At 46.3% G+C, this 8180-nt stretch overlaps 1 long non-coding RNA gene across 2 annotated transcripts in view; it reads left to right on the top strand.

Moving 5' to 3' along the window:
• Positions 1–4095: 4095 nt before the first annotated feature.
• The window catches only part of LOC136573015 (uncharacterized), a 32355-nt gene continuing 28270 nt past the window's right edge, over positions 4096–8180 (top strand). Inside the window, exon 1 of one of the 2 annotated variants that reach the window (XR_010785841.1) lies at positions 4096–4169. This is a non-coding gene — a long non-coding RNA (uncharacterized lncRNA). Of the gene's footprint in view, positions 4170–7875; positions 8023–8180 lie in introns of those variants that run through there. The other variant, XR_010785840.1, reaches the window with a different exon arrangement.

Here is an 8180-nt window from a genome sequence, read left to right as displayed (position 1 = left end):
TGTGGAGAGAGGAAGCACAGAGTGAACCACTATTATACTGTGGAGAGAGGAAGCACAGAGGGCACGACTATTATACTGTGGAGAGAGGAAGCACAGAGGGGAACCACTATTATACTGTGGAGAGAGGAGGCACAGAGGAAACCACTATTACACTTTGGAGAGAGGGTGCACAGGGACAACCACTATAACACTGTGGAGACAGGGGGCACATATGCAACCATTATTATTTTGTGGAGAGAGATGGCACAGAGGGAGCCACTATTACACTGTGGAGAGAGGGGGAACTGATGGAACCACTTTTACACTGTGGAGAGAGGAGGCACAGAGGGAACCACTATTATACTGTGGAGAGAGGGGGCACAGAGTGAAGCCCTATTATACTGTGGAGACAGAAGGCACAAAGTGAACCACTATTATACTGTGGAGATTGGGGGCACAGAGAGAACCCCTATAATACTACAGAGAGAGGAGGCACAGAGAAAAACCTTATTGCACTGTGGAGAGAGGAAGCACAGAGGGAACCACTATTACACTGGGGAGAGAGGGGGCACAAAGAGAACAACTATTACACTGTGGAGAGAGGAAGCACAGAGAAAACCACTCTAACAGTGTGGAGAGAAGGGGCACAGAGGGAACCACTATTATTACAATGTGAAGAGAAGGGGCACATAAGGAACCAATAATACACTGTGAAGAGACAAGGCACAGAGGGAGCCATAAATACACTATGGAGAGAGAAGGCATATAGGGAACCATTATTACACGGTGGAGAGAGGAGGCACAGAAGAAACCACTATTACACTGTGGAGAGAGAAGCACATGGAGAACCAATATTACACTGTGGAGTCAAAGGGCACATACGGAACCATTAAAATACTGTGGAGAGAGGAGGCACAGAGGAAACCACTATTATACTGTGAAGAGAGGGGGCACACAGTGATACCCTATTATACTGTGGAGACAGAAGGCACAAAGTGGACCCCTATTATACTGTGGAGAGAGGGGCACATAGGGAACTGCTATTACACTGTGGAGAGAGGGGGCACAGAGGGAACTACTATTAAACTGTGGAGAGAAAAGTACAGAGGAAATGACTATTACATTGTGGAGAAAGGGGCACAGGGAGAACTACTATTACACTGTGGATAGAGGAGGCACATAGGGAACCATTATTATACTATGGAGAGAGATGGCACATGGCTAACCACTATTCTACTGTGGAGAGAGGGGGCATAGAGAGAACCACTATTAACCCTTTCCAATCCACTGTCTGACGTCTTCAGACATTCTGATTGAAGGCTGTACAGCTCCGATGTTAGAAAACGTCCAGCAGGGTATTCTTACTGTATATTACTGGCCGCTTTGTTGTCGGGGGCCTCTCCAACATGTCCCATACCGCAGTACTGGCTCCAGCCAGCAGATGGCGGCATTGTATAATCACAGAAAGAGAAAACCCCCTAGGAAACCCTAAATCCAAAATTGGATTGCAAAGGGTTAAACTGTGGAGAGATGAGGCACAGAGAGAACCGCTATTACACTGTGGAGAGAGAGGGAACAGAGGGAACCAGTATTACAGTGTGGAGAGAGGAGGCAAGTAGAGAACCACTATCACACTGTGGTGTCAGGGGGCACATAAGGAACCATTATTATACGGTCGAGAGAGGGGGAGTAGCTAGAGGCTTATGAGCCCGGGTGCAAAAGTTTAGCTTGGGGGCCCCCTTTCAGACCCCTCCAACCCCCACTCCTTTTCACAGCTGCTACTTGTACATCACTTTTAGCTACATTACCGGCAATTCATCCTGCAATCAGGCTTACCTGGCAGAATTTACAACCAGGAGCGTCCTCTAGTGGCTGAGAGGCAGCGGGGAGCGCTGGGATGGCCACAGACAACCATAAAAGCAGCGTAGGAGTGAGCAGTCGGCAGACCCAAGATGGCACAGCCGCGTGTGCTGACAGAGCGCCGAGTGGAAACTGGACCCCCCCCCCCCCCCACTGAACTGAGCAGGGAAGCAGCATCCAAGTTAGCCCGCTATGCTAGGGGAGACACGCTGCCTAAAGCAGGTTTAGGCATCTGTCAGAAGGTGCATGAGAGCTCTGAGGAGCGGGTGAGTCCCTCTGTGGAAGCCATTCTATGGGAGATGGAGGGGAAGGGGGAAGAGAGGCTGCAAAATGGAGGAGACAGTGCAAAGATACATCCAGGGAGGATGCAGGAGGACGGTACACATAGTGCAGAGCTCACAATGCAGAACTTTACTAGAGCTGCAGCCAAAGTCCCTGACATAGCAGAGCCCATAATGCAGGGCACTGCTGCAAATACTGCCAGACTTCATGGCATAGCAGAGCCCACAAGGTTAGGCACTGCTGGAAATGCTGCCAGAGCCCATGAAATGCTGCCACGGCCTATAAAACAAATTACGGCTGGAGTTGCTGTTGAGATCTCCAACACAGCGGAACTCACAATGCAGAATGCTGCTGGAGCTAATCCGACGACCCCTGACGTAGTGGAGCGCACACTGCATGAGATCTTTGGAGCTATTACCGAGTGTTCCAGTACAGTTCAGGCCTTGTATCAGCAACTTGGCACTCTACAAGAGCATATCGGGCTTCTGAGACAAGACGTACGGAAAATCTCAGAAAAAATGACTGCTGCAGAGGGAAGAAGAAGCGAAATAGAGGATAAGATGCTACCTATGCAACGTGAAGGGAACAAGAACATGCAGAATATAGCATCTCTACTTGCTAAACTTAACGACTTGGAGAACTGCTCTCACAGAAATAATTGTTGGGCTGCCACAGAAAATGGAGGGCAATAATCCATCTGATTACTTTGAAAGCTGGAAACTGGACTTGTTCAGTAGAAACAGTTTATCACCAATGTTCGCAATAGAAAGAGCCCACCGAGTCCCTACACGGCCTCCTCCTCCAGGGAACCCTCCCAGACCAGTCCTTAGAAAACTTCTACATTTCAAAGACCGGGACGCTATCCAGCGGAGGGCCAGAGAGAAAGGTGATATGAGTCAATGGCGCCAGGATCTCCTTTTTCCCTGACTTCTCTGCGGAAATCCAAAAGAGAAGGGGGACTTTTTATGGATGTCAAAAGACTGCATGATCTCTGCATACCATATGCCATGCTGTACCCTGCCAGACTACGTGTAGTAGCAATGGGAGAGACACAGTTTTTTGACAACCCAAGATCAGCGTCAATCTGGTTGGATAAAAATGAAGCTGCACTACGAAACGTCTCGCGCTCGTCGCGCCGATCTGCAGAACATTTCAATAGAGCCTGAAAGGTGAGGAGTTTTCTACAAGATGCTGTTTATCACCTGGGAAAAATTTGGTCGAAGTGAAAAGTCAACGGTATAGGGAATAAAGGATGACGAAAAGGCTATTTGAGGAAGCGAAATTCACCTGTTGCTTCTACCGTTTGCTTTGCATCCTTTTTTTAAGTTGAAATTGTTTTGATATTACAATTTTGAGCAAACCGTCATTTCTTGCTGTTTAGTGGACTGATGCCCCGGTCTGTGGGACTTTAAACAGATCAATACGTTTTATGTGGAAAATGTCTACAAGCTGTCTTATGTGGGAAATGTTTTTGAGGGAAATGTTTGAGTTTGTTGTTTTTTATCTCTCTTGTACTGCTGCTTTCTGCTGTATAGATGCAATGCTCCATGGTGAGTAAATAATGGAATTCTGGGGTGCAGCTGGATTTTTGATTGGAAAGAAGCTTTCTATTCATGCCTACATAGCAAAATATGGCTGATACATTTACGGTCATGTCTTGGAATATCTGAGGTATGGGGGAACCGGTCAAGCGTTTAGCAGTGGTTCAGACAATTAGGGAATATCACCCCATGATTCTTTGTCTGCAGGAGACACACCTTTCGCGGGAAACGCTTTCCTCCTTTAAAGTTCGGTGGGTGGGATATGGCTTCCATTCGGTATATTCCACGTGCTCCAGAGGAGTTAGTATCCTCGTCCACCGATTAGTCCCGTTTGTGACTTTTGCGCAGAGGGTAGACACAGAGGGTCGATTTGTCTGTCTTCATTGCAAAATATTTAATTATGTTTTTCTGTTAGTTTCAGTATATCTTCCACCTCCCTATAGCAGCGTGGTGATGTGGCAGCTCCTGGGCTTCATAGCGGAAACACCGGATGTCCCCGTCTTGATGGTAGGAGACTTCAACTCGATAATTGACCCCTACTGGGATAGAGTAAGAGCACAGGGATCACCAGATGGGGAAGGGGGGGGGGGGTTCTGACACCACTGGGTTGTTTATTAGAAGAGACACTCCTGCTGGACGTGTGGTGCACCAGGAACCCGGAGGGCAGGTGCAACTCGTGCCACTCCAGTATGTACCAGACTCTCTCACGAATTGAGGGAGTGTGTGGTCCACTACCTTCCTACGGTGTTATCTGAAAACTCTCCGATGCAAATTGTGGTGAGACATTCTGGGAGTGGTGCGCCTAAACATAATAGGGCATCAAGACCTGGGTGAATCTCCGAAGGAATAGTTTTAGTTGAATGCGGCCTCTGCAAATATTACAGTACAGTGGGAAGCGGTGATAGCTTACTTTAGAGGTATTCTCCTGCAGCAGGTGACGCAAATGAAGAGAAGACATAGAGAACGGGGACAGAAAATGAGAGAGCAACTGACAAACAGTGAGGTCAGATTTGTAGAAGTGGGTACAGTGGAGGCAATAGAACAGTGGAAGACGGCCCAGGAAAAACTTAATTTATACACACTAGAGACAGCGGCATATAAACGTAACTATAAAAAGTAGGCCTACTTTGACGAGGGCGAGAGAGCTGGACATATGCTGGGAGTGGTTTCTCGAGCACAGCGAAAGTCTACTTACATTACAGGGATGAGGAATGAACATGGTACATTGGACATGGAGTCAACGGCAATTAGGTAAACAGTGAGACTTTTTTACGCTTCCTTGTATTCCTCCAGGCTCCATAAAATGCAAGAACAGATCGCTCAATACCTGGCAGACATAGATCTGCTGAGATTGACCGACAAACAGAGGGAGCTTTTAGATTCCCCAGTGGAGCTGGGAGAGTTGGAGAAAGCACTATAGTCCATGCAAAATAATAAATCACCGTGGGATGACGGGCTCCCAGCTGATCTGTACAAGCAATATGCAGGAGTGCTGTTGCCAAAACTGCTGGAGGTACTATCGGAGGCGGACAGACAGACAGAATTGCCACCATCTATGCGAAATGCAATAATAACAATTATTCCAAAACCAGGGAAGGACCCACTCTTGCCAGACTCTTATAGGCCTATCTCACTACTCAATGTAGATGTGAAGCTTCTGGCAAAGATCTTAGCAAATAGGCTCTCACAGGTGGTCATGACTCTCATCCATCCTGATCAGAGTGGATTTATTACAGCCCGATCCACAGCAATTAACATACGTTTCTTAATAACATATTGTTTCTTAATCTTCAGCTGCCAACGGATAACATGGGACGGAGAGTCGCATGCTCCTTAGACGCTGATAAAGCGTTTGATAGTGTGGAGTGGCCCTTTATGTGGGAAGTACTGAGCAGGATGGGATTTGGTCGGACATATGTGAGACTCATACACCTTCTATTTACTAAAGTGTAGACGGTTGTGGCGGTTAATGGTGGCTGTTCTGAGCCTTTCTTGTTCTATAGGGGAACAAGACAGGACTGTCCGCTCTCGCCGCTCTCATTTGCCCTTGTAATTGAGCCCCTGGCTTGTGTCCTAAGATCCTGTCCAGAGGTGGTGGGGTTTAAAAGAGGGGAAGTAGAGGAGAAAGTGGCGTTATACGTTGACGATCTCTTACTATTTTTGAGTAATGCAGGTGGATCTCTAGATGCGGCAATGTCTTGGATCAAGTGATACAGTGTATTCTCGGGCCTTACTATAAACTGGAGTAAATCTGACATACTACCAATAGATGATCCTGATCTTGCTGCAAGGGAAAATCAAACTCCTATGCAGTGCAAATCAGTCATCACGTACTTGGAAGTCAAAGTCTCTAACAATGTTATGGAATATGGGAAGCTGAATCTAGACCCTCTGTTGGTGAAATTAAAAAAAACACAATGTTTGCTGCAAACTCCCCCTGACGATTGTAGGAAGGGTGAACCCGGTTAAAATAATATTGATGCCACAATTGCTGTACCTGCTCCATAATTCACCTCACTGGATTACACGGGGCCTCTTTTACAGGGTCAACCGCCTATTCAGAGATCTGATTTGGAGGGATAAAGAACCTAGAATTAAGTTGGAGACACTGTGTAATCCTAAGGGAGATGAAGGACTTGCGCTGCCTAACCCTGTGTCATTTTTTTCTAGCATCACAAATGCTACCCTCTGGCAACAAGGAGTAAATGGGAGGAGGATATTAGCCCGATTGAGGAATCACTGTGGGCGGAAGTATTACAAATGACTCTTAAATTGTCTCTGAGCGAGTCTCATAGGATATCACAACTTTATCTGCTGCACAGGGTATACCATACTCCTGCGTTTCTGTACAATAATGGTGTGAGAGATACTCCTTTTAAGTATTAGATGCAAGGTTCATACAGCGGACTTTATACGCATGATGTGGCATTGTCTTAAGTTGCAGAGATACTGAAACAAGGTGTGCAGCCTGATCCATAGAGTTTACGACATACAATTGGAATTTACCCCATTGGTATGTCCTGGGCTATGTAAATTATGTGCCCCTAGAAGAAAATGAAAAAATAGCAGTGGCCAGGATATTAGCCAGAAAATTGATAGCACAACATTGGTTGGATGAGTGTCCCCCTGATCTAGCTGAACTTGAGAACTAATTTGGGAGCAAAGTATTTATTGCAAAAAAAAGACGTTACAGAAATATTATGGTATATGGTTCAAATGGCTGCATACCATCGGTCTCCTTGAAAATAGCCTACTTAGACAATGATGCTAATACTCACTGAAATGCATATATTGTGGAAGGGAAAGGGAGTGGGGAGGGAGAAATGAGAAGGGAAGGAAGTAGCTGAGTTAACCTTTGCACTACAGGTAACATCGAACTACAAGGACTGCGAACTACCCATCTGAAAATCTAGATAATTAAAGGACTCTGAAGCAGTATGTTTAAATAGTACAAGAGAGACCATTGGAATACGTTCCCTCGGGGGATGGGTTGTTGGTGTTTTCTGTGTTTGTATTATATGTATGTGGAAAGTGTCTTCAGACACAAGAAAAAAGGATCTCTTTTCAATAAAAAAAAAATTGATTTAAAATAAAAAAAATTCTTGAGGCCATCTTTGCCTTCTCTTCAGACTCCTCTGGAAGTATCCTGAAATACTGCAAGGCACTTGCCCTTGAGATTTGTGCAGGCAGCCTGGATTTTAGAATTTAGTTCTTGGTCATGTGAAGGGCAGCACTATGTGGGCTTTGAAATTATTGGACATTCTGCTGATAGTATTGCCTCTTTTGGCCACCTTTTTGCCACTGTTATTGTAAGATACTTTGCTTGACTATTGACTATGATAGGTAGTCTGCACTCACTGCTTAGAGGTGCACTCTGCTTCTACTATTATAAACGTTATTGCAATAAATGTATTGATTATATTTTACTAAGATATTCCACTAATGTCTGATTCTGCTGATCGCTGCCTCAAAGAGGCACTGGCGCGGGGGGCGGAGCCTGACCGCGGCGTGAAATGGCTGCCTGAGAGCAGAGCTCCCGAGCAGCGGCGCTTACCCAGACCTGTTATGGTGGCAAGCAGATGCGAAGAATGGTAAAACCAGCAAGGGAGAAGGGGGAGAACACACAGAAACTCCCCGCCCGGCCAGAAACCAGACAGACATGCAAAGATACTTGAAAGACCAGACTGCCCACTCTCCCCATGCGGTCGACAAGATGGCATCGAGCCAGGATGCAGCAGCAATTACCGGAGGGGAGCGGGAGGAGGAAACCTTCTCGGAAGGGGAAGATAATGAGAAGATTTCCAAGAGCTTTAAGAAGGAACTGTTGTCTAAAGCTATGCGCCCTGAGATAAAGGAGGAGGTAAGAAATATGGGGAGAAGAGGGGAGGAGTTGGAAACATCTACATCTGCTATTACCACCCACTCTCTGGAGATGGCCCAGACCTTGAGTGAACATCCGCCTGCGAAACAGGCGCAGTAGCGTTCGCATAAAAGGTTCAACAGAATCTTGGGCGCCAG

The sequence above is a fragment of the Eleutherodactylus coqui genome, chromosome 7 (genome assembly GCF_035609145.1).
Source record: "Eleutherodactylus coqui strain aEleCoq1 chromosome 7, aEleCoq1.hap1, whole genome shotgun sequence".
In the NCBI taxonomy this organism is placed as follows: Eukaryota; Metazoa; Chordata; class Amphibia; order Anura; family Eleutherodactylidae; genus Eleutherodactylus; species Eleutherodactylus coqui.
The sequence above is the reverse complement of the archived record's forward strand: the minus strand, read 5'-3'. Positions and strand labels throughout refer to the sequence as shown.